The 13,839-nt window shown below is 48.1% G+C and overlaps 1 protein-coding gene across 1 annotated transcript in view; it reads left to right on the top strand.

Moving 5' to 3' along the window:
- Positions 1–302: 302 nt before the first annotated feature.
- Positions 303–13,839, top strand: part of GLMN (glomulin, FKBP associated protein) — an 80,626-nt gene continuing 67,089 nt past the window's right edge. The window contains exon 1 of the mRNA XM_083847500.1: positions 303–441. The gene's annotated coding sequence lies outside the window, so the exon portion shown is untranslated. The remainder of the gene's footprint in view (positions 442–13,839) is intronic.

Here is a 13,839-nt window from a genome sequence, read left to right as displayed (position 1 = left end):
CAGTGCGGGGGGATGCCCTGCCTCAGCGGCAGCCAGGTGCCTGAGCCCTCTCGTGTGAGGGGCCTTGGCGTTTCCTGAGGTTCAGTCCTGAGCTCGCTGGTCCCTTCTTGGTCCCAGGGCCGTGCTGTGGGGGTGACGATCCGGAGGTCCGTGTGCCTCCGGGAGCTGCTTTCCTTCCCGCTGCCTCTGAGGGCGCAACCCGCAGCCCCGGCCCCACAGGGCCGCCCCTCGCCATCGCAGCGACCACCGTGAGGGGCTGTGGTGCAGGCTCCGCCGGAGCTGCCAGGTGCTCTCGGCACCGCATTAGGCCCATTACGTTGGGTTAATTAACACAGGAGATCGGCATAGGAGACTAAGCGGCTGCCTGGAAAGGCCTGGTGGTGCCTCAGGAGCAGTGCACGTTGCAGGAGGATCTGTGGAGTGGCTCAATTGGTGGCACAGGTAGGCTCGGGGCTGCCGCGAGGAATGTTTTATATTTAATTTTATGGGAAGGCTGCTGCTGTGGAAGGAGGGAGTGCTGGCCCTGTGGTGCTAGGCACGGGGCAGTGCCCCAGCCTCTGCCCTCAGGACCATGTTTTCCAGCCTGGGCTCTACCTGCAGGCAGGTGTAAATCTAGCAGGCCTGAGGAGCCTCAGTTGCCAGCATTTACCCTTAAAAATATGATACCAAGATATTGTTGTTCCCCAGAAGTGTCTCATTTTCAAATGGGACAGCTTGTGGTGTTTGAGCCTAGTGTAAATGTGTGGGTTGGTCTGTCAGGGAAGCAGGGCGTGGTGTTGCTGACATGGCCAGCGTGCCCAGGTTGTCTTTCAAGGAAAGAAATCTCAGAGGGTATTTTTAATGGTTTAAGCATGTCTTCCTTTGAGAGTCTTGCAACTTAGTGGTGAACCTCAGGCCCCAGCACTGAGCTGTGCCTCAGGCCCAAACCTGAGATGAGTTGGTGTGCCTGTGGTGCGGCACAGGGCTGAGGTGAAAGGCAGCGGGCCTGGGCTGCAGCCACAGCTGGAGGTGGGCTCTTAGAAACAAACGGGCATGGAAAAAACATCTATCTGGGGAGAATCAGAACAGGCTACTAAGAGGCCGAAGTGCAAGTCTGAAGATTGGAAATATCTCTCTCAGTGTTATTACTGCGTGCCATTAAAAATACATTGTGCATATTACATGACTCATTATTCATGAAGCAGGTTCCATACCTTTTGTCTGCCGGAGTAACAGTAGAAAGGGTAAGGAGAGACACTGGAGCACACCTTTGTTTCTTTCTGTAAATTTTTAATAACACCTCCAGCTAACCAGTTGGTGAAGCTCAGTTCCTGCATAAAAGTAGAAAGGCAGAGCTATCTACAGGGCGACTAAGCCTTTCAGAAGCTAATTTGAGCTTGTGTTCATCCACGCCAATGATGATTAAATTACCTATCAAATGTGCAGAGCTATCAGGATTCAGGGCATTGAAAAACAAGGTGAATTTATCTGATTGATTTAAAAGACATGGGTGGAACAAGTGAGTTAAAAAAAGTCTATTCCTTATAGATACTATAAAAGTACTTCTGGCAAGCTAATGAACGTGTTACTAATCCTCCAAAAATTGTTTTGCCTGCCCAGAAAACAAGTTTATCAGTTGGAATCAAAGTGCTTTATCCAAATCAGTTAGCAGGCTGAATTAATTCATGAGGCAGAAACAAAGCAACTTACTAGGTTCCATCCTTATAGTGAGCAGAGATGTTTAAAATTAAAATATGCAAGCATCATCTGTACTTTCTATACACAGTTTCCAAAAGCAGGTAGTAACACTCAGATTGGATATTGCAACAGAAGGGAGAGACCAGCTCTTCTGGGTCTTGCACCTTCCTCAAGCAAAACTTTTGTTGCAGTTGATGATAGGGGGAGGAGGAAGAGGTTTCTAGAATAAGCTCAGGGTGAAAGATTGCGAGACTCGTGCAACTGTATTTGCAAGCTATGCTGCTGTTGCGTGTTGGTTCTCAGTTCTCTGTATTTTTTTTTCCTTGAGAGAGAAAAAACGAACAGGTCAGTTGTGTCAAATTCATCTCCAGCATAACCCCAGTTCACATCAGGAGTGGATTTTGCTGTTATTTATGATTCGTGTCTTACTCTAAACTTAATAGTGAAGCACTTTGAGGTAATTCTGATTTAGAAAAGCACTGAAATATGCATGTAAGTCGATGAAGTGCTTCTCTAGCAGGGGCCTTGCTTATGAGATGCCTGCTTGGAGTAAAAATTCTAGAGATTTTTCCAGCTGAATCCTAGATCTCAGTCCAGTGCAAAGCCACATCCTGGCTGGCTGGCTTGTTTGTACTTGCACTGGAGGTGACTTGTGAGAACACCAAGGGCAACCTTTTTTAAATTGTCAGTAGGATAATGGTTATTTCCAGTGCTTTCCGCTCTGCGTAATAAAGCAGTCAAAATTGATTTAAGGCATATACATGTCTATAATGCATTATAAAGCATTTAAAGTGATGGCAACAGAATTAAAAATGTGTTTATGCATCTAAATCTGCAGACACATCTGAATATGCATTGGGTGTGGGTATCTAGTCATGGCTTTGACTGTCCATTTAGTTGGGGGGGAGTGGAGAAAGATTAAAAAAAAAGTCACAGAAAATATCTCGAGTCTTTATCACCACAATGTGATACATACAATATATGGACTACACATAGAGGGAGAATATAAATCTGGAAGAAAATGCTTCATACATTACAAAAATGCTGGCCACACCTTGTTAGCATAATATTGCCTAACAGATTAAACAGGAGCATGATAAATCTCTCAAATAAGATGAAAGCGAATCACTTTTGTGTGCTTGTTCCAAAGAAGATGCTTCTTCTCATATCTGGATTTCATTTTTTTTTGTAGAGAAACTTACTCTAAACTTTCTTATTCTATACAATTCTTTTTAGATAAAACAATGCCGAATAAGAAAAACATAGAAAATAATCTGATGGCTAATGAAAGGATTGTTTTCCTTCTCTTAAACACCATCCCGCCAACTTCCTGACGTGTGCAAGCTCCCAGGTAGCTGGATGCCACCACACATGGGTTGCACCCAGGCTCCTCTTTAGCCCCATGGGCCGAGGCACTGGAAGCAGTCATTGCGGCATGGCCAGGGGGCTCCTGGCCCCCGGCTCCTCCTGCCAGCCCCCTCCTCAGCAGGCGGTCTGGAGGTCTCTAGTTAGCAGAGAGCACTAGCAGGAGGGCAGCACCACGTGTGTTTAGGGTGGCCAATACGTTCCACTGATTTGGTTACTGTAATGTAGCCACCTGGCAGCGAAGAGAAAATAAAATCCTTGAAGGTGATGGACATTTCAGTATGATGTATCTGCTTATGATTTACCCTTTTTTTTTTCTCTCTTGTGAGTACTGTATTCCCAAACATTGCTGATAGACTCAGCAGGTGAGTTCAAAGGGCAAAAAGAGGTATCGGTGCAAGAAACAGGAAGCTGAACTCCTGGGGTTGTTGGAGAGTATGCTCATCTGACAAGAGGGATGCCAAAATAGATGTTTTCAGTGTTTCATATCGGAAATGTTAAGTATTGCAGTGAAGAGCCACAACAAATTAGTTGTCTTTCATTAAGTGATTAGCTAGAACAGATTAGATGTTCACTTAGCCTAAATTGCTTGCAGTAGCTGGTTCTAGTTAACCCTGATTTAAGCCAAGGGACCTGAAGTTACGTGCTGAACTGGCTAAATTCCCAGCTTCACAAACTGTCAACTTTGCCTGTGCTTTTGCCTTCGCCTCTCTGAAACATGGCAACATGGAGATATGTGCAGGAGGACCACCAGCTTCCAGAAAGGAAAAGGGAATAGGTGAGAATTGCTCACGATCTGCTTTATACAGCGGTTCCAGCTCTGAGCTGCCGTGTTAGCAGTTGGTGTGGACATCCCATGTATTGCACACTCGGCAGTCAGGAGCTCAGACCTGCTGGAGCAGGATGCTCCTGTGGGCAGGGAATAGCAGCAGGGGTGAGTCATGTTGCCGGCCTCGTGCTCTGGGTGTGAGGAGCTGGGTTTTCTGTGTGCACATGCAAGGCTTTGCACTGCAAGAGCCTGACCTTTTCTGTGCTCTGCCATGTCTGTGTTCAGTTGATCTTGGAATTATTTGTGTTTTCATTAGTTTAAATTATCATTAATTGAGAAGTCTCCTCCTGCATGATTTTTATTTTTTTCCTCTGAGTTACTTTCCTTGAGAGTTCATGTACCCCAGGAGCCACCCAGCCCCACTCCCTGCCTGTTTTTCAGGAGGGGCCCAGCTCCGTTGTGCTCCCTGATGCTGTTTCCGATGGGGCTTTGGCAATCTCTGGACTGATTTTTTGTGGCCAGTTGAGGCAGTGAGGCCGTTTGCCACCTCTCCCTGATCCCGGGCAGGGGGGGCAATGTTCCCGCCTGTGCTTCCTTCCCGGTTTCCCCAGCCAAGGTTGCATCACCGACACTTGCAGGGGATGGAAAAGAACGGTTGCATTTATGGGAGGAAGGGGTTTATGCAAGTGCAGTGAGCTCCGTCCTCTGTATTCATCACTGTGCTCTGAATACCTTGGCCTGAAACCTCCCATGCAGCTCCGAGCGGGACTCAGTGGGGCATGGGGCACAGGGCAGCACGTGCCTGCTGAAGTGTGAAGTGCCTCACTGCTGGGCATCGAGTGGCTGTGCAGGGGGAGATGCTCGACTCTAACTTCTCTCTTTTGAGAATGCTGTGGTTTGGTTTTAACTGTGGCTCTTTCCACTTGCCATTTGGATGTCTGTTTTGTTCCTCTGCATGTTCAGTTGCTGAAATCTCATGTTTGAGCAATTTTTTGTGGCTCTGCGCAGGATGGAGAAGGCTGCTGCAGCCTTCGTGCTGATGCTCGGGCAAGTTGAATGGCCTTGTTCTCTTTGCTGGTGCTTTAGATCTCAGCAGTGGCTGGAGACCCAAGGAGCTCTCTGCAAAATGCAGGCATAAGGAGATGTGGTTCTCCACCCAGAAAGTTTGTTGGGTCCTAGGGATGTTGTACAGTGAAGAGAGACACAAAAGCACAACAGCGCTGGTGGGCTGGCTGCTGGTGTGGTCCCTCTGAAGCAGGGCAGGTGCTGCCATTGCTCAGCGTGGCTGGACACGCAGCACGACCTGCAGTGCGGGTGTCTGTCGTGGCTGGCAGTGACGCCCCCCCAGGTCAGTGCTCCTGCAGCCTCACTGCCCCTCTGAGAGGTAGGAGCTGGGTGAGGCCCCCTGTGCTGTGCGATGGGGCCGTGCTGGTGTGAGGGTGGGTGGCCATGTCCCAGGTGCTCCTGTCCTTGTCAGTTTAGTCCTTTTGCCCCAAAGGGTGTTCCTGTGCTGGCTGCGGGTGAAGGGTGCTGCCTGAAATTGAGAGAGCAGGCTGAAGGCTGAGGGAGGGAGCTAAGGCACCCCTTTGGCATGACGCTAGCGTCCAGGGGATGTGGCATGATCTCCGATGGCATTGACACCACAGCTGCCCCAGCCATGCTTCTGGGAGGTTTCTTGTTGTTAACAGCATAACGAAGTGTTTTGTCAGCTCCAACAAGTGTGAAAGGGGCCTACCTCCTGGCCGGGCAGCAGCAAAGGGCTTTTCAAAGACCCTGGGTATTGTTAGCTCAGTACAAAGCAGCCTTCCTATGACCGAGAATCTGACCTAACAGCTTCATTTGTTGCCCTGAGGACTGAAATTCACTTCTGTAAAGCGAAAACAAGCTAAAAATGACCCTCTGTGTAAAGGCCAGTCAGGGCTTGGGGATGGGGAGAAGGCCAAAAAGCTGTGGCCACACGAGATCGTGTTTGGCTCCCACGTCCTTGGTGTGAGGAGACCCACAAAGACCCTGGGCCGGGAATCCGTGTGCGTCTGCAGCCCTATAGACCCGAAAGAGACATTTCAAGGGGAGTAATTGCACATCTCGCTAACTGTAGCGCTCGGTTGTGTGTTGTAACAGGGATTGACAAAGAGGTGGAGGAAACTCCACAAGAGTACTTGAGAGAAGGCACGCACGCGTGCGTGTGTGTGTGTGTGTGTCTGTGTGTGGTAGCCTGAGGGCTCGGGCTAGGTTGCACAAAGTGGTGCTGGAGGGATTTGATTCCTCCTCAGAAAGGCATCAGGTGCCTTGGAAGGGAAATATGACCCGAATATGGCTGGGAGCTGCAGTATTCGAAGACAGGCTTCCAGCAGTGAGCCCTGTGAATATTTTCAAGGTAACATATAGCCAAAGTGTGAATCTCTTTTTTTCAGTGCTGGTTTAGCTGATCACCATAATGAAACCAATCTGTAACTGCCTTTTTGAGGGGCGTGATGCTCCTACAGCTCCCAAAGGTTATCAGACTGATTTCAGTGCAAGCTTAGTGTCTGAGTGAAGTTTTTGGGGTTGGTTTCCTGCAGGGATTCACAGTGAGCCTTTAGGTATCATGTCTGGAGGGACAGGTTGGCTGCTGTGGCCCTGTGCAGTGGGGTTTTGTGACCAGGAAGGCTCCAAAACCCCTGAACTTCCAGTGAGATTGGGAGGGAAGTCATCCGAGGTAGGTGTTTGAGGGGATTGGTGTGTGGCTTGCCCATTTTTGCTGCTCTGGGCAACTTCTGATGATTGTTCAGAGGGCAGGAGAGCCCCAGTTGCCAGTGCGTTGTTGTACATCTGATGCAGAGATGCACTTGGGGAAAAAAGACTCAGCAAAATCTTACTCTTGTATGTCTCAAGTGCTGTCCCAGTTGCATTGCATACTCAAATAAGATTATTTTAGAAGTGGTCAAAAAGCACCGCTATGCATTTACAGTCCCAAACAACTCTGTTTGGCAGTAACATCTAGCTATTGAGCGTGGCCCCAGGTTGTCCAGATAACTCAATTTCTGAGTTTTCACAAGAAAAATTCTTCAGAAAATATACTGAACACAATTCATTCCCTTTCCCGCTTCTGTGCGGATTTGGTAAATATGCAAAAGATCTTTTTCTGATGCCCCTGATCCTCTAAAAGGCCCCCAGATGATCAGCCCTCCACTCTCCGGTGAAACCATTAGACAAAAAGAATACTCAAAGGTGACTGAATGCTGCTGCAGTGTTTGCTTTAGTTCCCATGTTGTTTTCCTTCCCTCCCCCAAGTCCTATAAGCTCTGTAACTGCCAAAACCACACCTGAACGATGATTTTTAGCAGGTGAGAGTAGACACCTGGGGAACTGATGCTTGGGGTGGTGGTGGTGAACCTAAAAATTGAAAAGTGAAGCAACTTAAACCACTCAAACCACCCCTAACCTTCAGCCTCCTGACACAAGCTGTTTCTCTGCCTGCATACGTGCTTTTTGCATGACTTCTTCTAATTACCTGGGTCAAGATAAATGGGAGAGGAGGGGGCAGCCACCTCACCTTCCTGCAGGAGCAGTGCCAGCAATCCCAAAAGCTGTTCCCACATGGCAGCTGGGAGCCGGGGAGCCAGCGCTCAAGTCCTTGCAGAAAGCAGGCCCGGCACGGGGTGCTGAGCTCTGTGCAGGACCGGTGCTGGGTGGTGAGCTCTTGGCCTGACGGGCTCCTCCAGGAGCGTGGGGTTGTGTGGGATAGGTCTGCTGCTCGCCAGCCATCCCCAGCCCTTCCACTCTCGCAGGCAGGCTGCACGTGCGTGTGCACGGTTGAGCTGAGCGCTGCCGCGCTTACGGTTGGCTTTCTTCCTGTGGTTAAGAGCTTCAGGCACGCTTCTCGGGATCAGAGCACAATGCGAACAACCTTGCAAAGTAAACACATCCACCTAGAACTTTTATTTTCCCAAATCACTCCTTTAGCTAATGTTTCAAAGGTATATATGCAATGCATCTGGTACAAACCAAATACTTTCAGTCTGTTGGATCCCAGAGTCAATATTTGCCCAAGGTATTACAAAGATGGTCATCAAATTCTGACTAAAGGGAAGAATGCCCTGGCTGAAGACTGCTCTTGGACCAACATGTGGACGAGGGGACCCAGTGCTTTCTGATGCCCCATCTCTGATGCCACCAGGCTCATCTGCTGCCGCTGGTGACAGTTTCAGGTCACCCCTTGTGGCCACATGCTGGTGAGGGCAAGGTTGGCTCTTCGCCACTGCTGCTCCTGCTCCTTTTCCAGCTGTTCCCCTGGGCAGATGGGATGTGGCAGAGCTGTGCGTGATGGAGGCAGTGGGTAAATCACTGTATTTGACCCTCCTGGTTGTGCTCCTCTTCTAGCTTTCTGTACCAAACTTTTTACTGTGTGTGACTTTCGGGTTCCTGGTGCTATTGCAGCCTCGCTGTAGGCTTCGTGCCGACACACTTGCTGTGCTTGCAGTTGAGTTGTGGAAGTTGAATCAGGGGTTGAATCAGCCCTAGAAATCACATTAAAATCTGATGTGCCTTTTGGTCAACAGAGAATCGCTTGGGTAAATAAAGGTCAAATCTTTAGTTTCTTTTTTGGTATTTACATAGCTCCGCATCTAGGCGAACTCCCATTGCCTCGGGAGTGTTCAGGAGCTGACTCACTTATAACAGATTTTTCTTACTCTAACTGAAATCGAACAGCAAGAGCTTGACTATAGGATGACCTACATCTAACCTGTCACATTTAGGGTAAACCTAAGTGGACTGTGCTCTAAACTGAACTGAACCTACTTGTAGCTCTGTAGCCTGGTCAATAATACGTGGACTACATCTAACTGCCATAGCGAGCATCTCCCTCATGCTGGCAGAGCATTTCTGCAGGCAAAACTCAGCAAAGATCAGTCCACCAGGGGAAAAACGATTGTTTCCTGGTCACTGCTGACTATTGGAAATGCCAGGTCAGTAAGCGTTGCTCTTATCTAAAGTACTTCCACTGCAGTTTGGCATGGCTCAGCACATTTGGGGTTTGCGCTTGTGGCAGTGTCTGGTTTTCACCCTGCTCTGCCTCCAGGTTGGGAACTAACCTAGCCTAACATAACGTAACATTACAGGTTTAGTGGGTGGTATCGGTGGTGGGGGATGGTTGGACGAGATGATCCTGGAGGTCTTTTCCAACCCTACTGATTCTATGATTCTGTACCCAATGCTATCACAAAACACTTGGTCCTCAGAAAACAGGGCAAAGGGTTAACCGGTTCCTAATCAGGAGTCGACCTCAGCAGAGCGGGGAGGTGACTGCGATGGGAGCCTGCCTGCTGTGGGGTCACGCTGTGCCTCAGTGCTTCGTGGAGCGGGTTGGTCCGATTAGCACAATGCACATGGCAGCATTTGATGATCCTCTCCTGCTTTGTAGCAGGTGTTACTTCAAACACCTTGCTTGGATCTCTTTGTTGCATTTAAAAAGCAGAATTGCTCAGTGCAGGTTTTTTTTTTTCTTCTTCTTCTAGTGGGTGACTTAGCAGTCATTGCATGCCAAGAGAAGTTATTCCTTGTGGTTGCTGTATGTTGTGACTATAGGAAACACCACATGTTTAAAAGATGCCTAGCAGTTGATGTTATGGTCCCTGTTCTCATTCGCCTGTAACTGTCAGACTAACAAAGTAGGCTGCACTCTGTTAGGTTGCTGCCTGAACTTTCACGTTGCTCTCTGCCTGGGTTACAGGCAGTCACTGTGGTTCAGCGCTCTCAGAACGAGGTCTTGGGGAAATGTCACTCTGGCTCTGTGCCCGTCTCTGTATGAAGCTGCAGTTCCCTCTCATGGCACGCTGGGTGGGATGCCTGCCCATCCCTTGTCTGCAAGGTCCCATTTCCATTTTTCCTCAGTGCCCCTGTCCATGACTGCCTGCAGGCCCAGGAGTGGTGTCTGGATGAAGGGCTGGGGCACAGCCCAGAGGGCTCTGACCCCTGCTGTGCTGGTGGTGAGTCCCGGTTTGGTACCTCCACTGCTCTTGTGTTGCTCCAGGACGCGGGGATCAAGGCTGTAGCTGGGTTTAGTACCAGGATTCTACCTCTGTCTGACCTGCAAGACTTTCTAGAGGCTGTGACCCCACAATTCATACAGGCTTGGTGGAGACTCTCAAGTTCTTTGCAGCTGAATTCCCTGATGAGTGCTCCCTGCAGCCAGGAGGAAGAGGGGAGAGCAGGCAGGCTGTCTCCGGGGTCCCCCATCTCCTCCCAGGGCATGAGGACACACTGCTCCAGGGGGAGACAAACCACCCAACACAGGTGGAGGGGTCCTGGAGCAGAGGGAGCAAGGGCAGGTTAAATTGAGGAGACTTTGGAATTTGGACAAGGGCCCTGGAAATGGAGATGCGCAGGGACACCACGTGCGTGGCTGAGGGCTGGAGCCTGGAATTCAGGCTATAAAAGGAGCTTTGCTGCAACACAACAGCTTTTCTGCTAATGAGTTTTGGGGTTTCTCCCCAACCAAAACTCAGGCAAAACTTGGTAAATGGATATGCTTGGTTGTAAAGGCAGGTGTCTTGTGGAAATGCCGGTGTTCTTGCTGCTGCCTTGCACATCTGTCGCTGTGTGAGCTCTGGCTCCAGGACCACCTTTATCCAGAGGATAGGCTGGGCTGACCTGCTTAGGGAGGACTCGCGACTGGGTAATCAACCAAGGTGGCTTTCTGTGTGAACCCTGACCTGTTGGCTACAAAGGTTGAGAGGTGTTCAATTGGGAAAGGCAGGAAACTCTGCGGGGTACCACTGCACCGATGAGGAAAAGCTTAAAGAGCAGCCGTGCTGCAAACAAGCAGCACCAGTGGTGTTTCCAAGATGGTAATAATGCTGCAGGTGTTGAGACGTGTACTGCACACTCGTGAAGATGTATCCTGCACTGCAGAAATAAGGTGTACCACAGCAGTAAATCAGCAAAACATAGAACTAGGGATCCGTCGAACCAAGTGTTTCTAGAAGCATCCCTGAAGCAATACCTAAATCTAGATAGAGAAGTGATTTCTGAGTGCGGTCATGAATTATGCTGCTGTGAACAAGGCCCTGTCTCAACCTGTTTCATTCTTAGAGGCACACTTTGCATAAGCTAACGTGGGAAGCCATAGCAGTTAAAATAAATCCTAACACACGAAATGACCACCGTTCATGCAGGACCTCATCACAACTTTACATATTGATAGAAATATTGTTCTGTTAGGCCGTGAGAAGTGTGAGGATGTGTTCTTATGCCTGCACCTACGTGTGGTTTCAGGAAGCCTAATGTAACAGGCGGATTAAGTGCTTTTTTGCCTGTGGCTATTTTACTGGAAATCCTGGTAATGAAGACCTCAGAATAAGCATTTGTGTCAAAAAAAAAAGCATGTTTTCAGTGCTTCCACTCTGGAAAGGGATGAAGTAAGGTTCTATGTTTCTCATGTATTATTGATTATTTATTGTAGCTCTCGCTAGAGGATAGAGGTCTAAGCTATTATGTCTCAAAATGTCAAACCTTAACCTTTGTGCAAACTTTCTGAAGTTCAGTGAGCTGTGTGAAAATGGGCCACCGTGATTGAATAACGTTAATGTGGAAATAGGTAACTCCCACGCAATGCTGTATTTCATCATCTGCAGTGTGGCTTGGATCCGCAACGGTTTCACAGAGCTGCGATGCTTGCGCTGATTTCCTGGTGATTCTCCTATTATTATTACAGCTGTACTGAAAGAAACATCTGTACAGAGATAGGAGGTATGTAGCACTGGTACATAGATGCAGATGCTAAAAGCGTATTTACGCCCTCATGCTGGGTGCTGAGTGGAACTGTTTATTCAGAGTGACTCTGTACCCCAGTTTCCACCATCGCTTTCAGAGGCAGATTCTCATCCTACCGCATGCATTTGCTTTCTTTTCTCCTGTGTGGGTCCCCTTGCATCTGGTTGTATTAAAAACCCTTTGTGACCGTGCGATTCAGGTCGCTCAGGGGCACTGACCTACCCCCTCATTGCCTTACTGCTCTGTGTGCTCTGATGTCCTCTGCTGGCTTCCCTTTTGGACATTTTGGCATCATTGCTGCTTCTTCCAGCCCTTTCTCTTCCTCACCTGGAGCTGATCTGCTGCTCCCTTGTCTACCAAGCCCCTGTTGTTGCCTTTTTTCTCTGTCCAAACCTCTGCTGATGCTATCTGTCCTCTTACCCTTGCGCTGCTGAGGCTCCCACACAGCACCTGGTGCTGGCCCTTCCTTATCAGCGCATTTAATGTGTGCCATTCTTATTTTTTCTCCCTAATGGAAGGGTTTATTGTCTGGTAGAAGTAACTCAAGATTTGCAGTCTTACTGGGAGGGGAAAAAGTCAGGGTTATTTTGTCATAACTACATGCTCTCGTGAGCAGCACCCCCCTTGCCCAGTCCCCATGCATCTGTTCCTTTGCTGGAGTCCCAGATCGGCCCAGAACTGGGGTTGCACCACCTGGCTGAGGCTTCCTTGGACTGCCTCTCTCATATCCCCTTTCATCTTTTACTACTGGAAACATAATGAAATTCAGTGTTGCTTTCAAACTTGCTCCAGTTTTGCAAGACTCTTAGAACCTAACATTAGTTGGCCTAGTGCATACACTGGGTGACAGGAAAGGAGGCCGTCATCCTGGTTTCTTTCTTGTATAGACCAGAATAGCCCACTGTACTGCAGTGGCTGTGCTACCTTCTCCCTGAGGTCAGTTTAAAGCCCCTGGGCTAGGCCACTGAGTGTACTGAGCGTTACTGAGCAGAGGATCTCAAGCTCTCCATCCCCAGTGCGCTCCTGTCCTGCACTCTGCAGCGCCCAAGCACCTCCCATGCAGGTCTGTCCCAGCCCTCTGCTCCCCTGCGTCTGTAGCCTCATCTTTCTTCTTCAATGGACAGGAAGGTTATAAATAGACAATAAGGCAGACAAGGTGGCCCAGATTTGTCAAAGACCTCGGCATTCACAATTGAGGCCAGAGCAAATGGCCTGTTTTTAGTCTCTTTTTATTTTGACATGTCTGGCCTCAACATATTTAACCATGTTGAAAATCGCGTCTAAAGGTTGCAGTGGATATATCTACAAATATGACCCGCATCTGGTGGTGAATACTTATGAAAATTTGACCCCATTCAGCTGTAAAATTTTTATTCGATGTGGAGCCAAGTTTATAGCATCAGCAACATCAAGACAAGGTAACAGAAGTGTTCAATGAAGCTTTATTTTTCTTTCAGCTCTGGGTAGGGTTAGACAGAAGCATAAGGGAAATACTACAGCACACATCACCAAGAAAAAAGCAAATATATTTTGAACTTCAGATGCATGTTCATATGTGTGAAGGGGATTTTCCTTTGCAAAATAGTGGGATGCCTGCTATCGATTTCGGTGAAAGCCCGTCTTAGTCCCCAGGCCATGCGTGCGGGTACCAGGAGCCCCGAGTCTATTTCTGGCTCTGTCTGGCAGTCCACGTGCCTGGGTGAGTCACTCCTCTCCCCTTTCACTTTCCTTTTCTGTGAAAAGGGGTTACCTATCTTTGGAAGGCGCCTTGACATTGATGATGAAACTGCTAATTGATAATCCTTATAAGTGAGGCCTCAGATGGTAAAGAGCTCACCCCAATGCACAAAAATATGCCATAAGAAGACAATTGACTTTGTCCAAAAAATTAGCAACGAAAAACAAGTATAATCCTGCAATTTGATCCATCTTGACAACTTCTTACAGCAATTAGTTAGAAGTAGGAGTGCGTCTCTTCTTTGAGCAATAACATCTTCGCTGAGGTTGCATTATGATAGAGAATGGCTTTTGGTAGGTAGCAGCCTGTAGGGATAAAGGCTGTGTTATTTGGGGAGTCTGGTATAGGAATGAAATTCTGAACAAAGGTATTACTGCTTCTCATCATGTTAGTTTCAAAAAAAAAAATACTGTACTTATACAAACACTCAAATGTAATTTTCTTTATAGAAGCTAACCTACAAAAAGTATTTACATTTTTTTTCCTGTACAATTTGGTTAGAGAAATGGAAATATAAATTTTGGGGAAAAATACT

Source organism: Anser anser, assembly GCF_964211835.1.
Source record: "Anser anser genome assembly, chromosome: 8".
Lineage (NCBI taxonomy): Eukaryota > Metazoa > Chordata > Aves > Anseriformes > Anatidae > Anser > Anser anser.
Note: the sequence above shows the minus strand (reverse complement) of the source record. Positions and strands in the feature narration are given on the sequence as shown.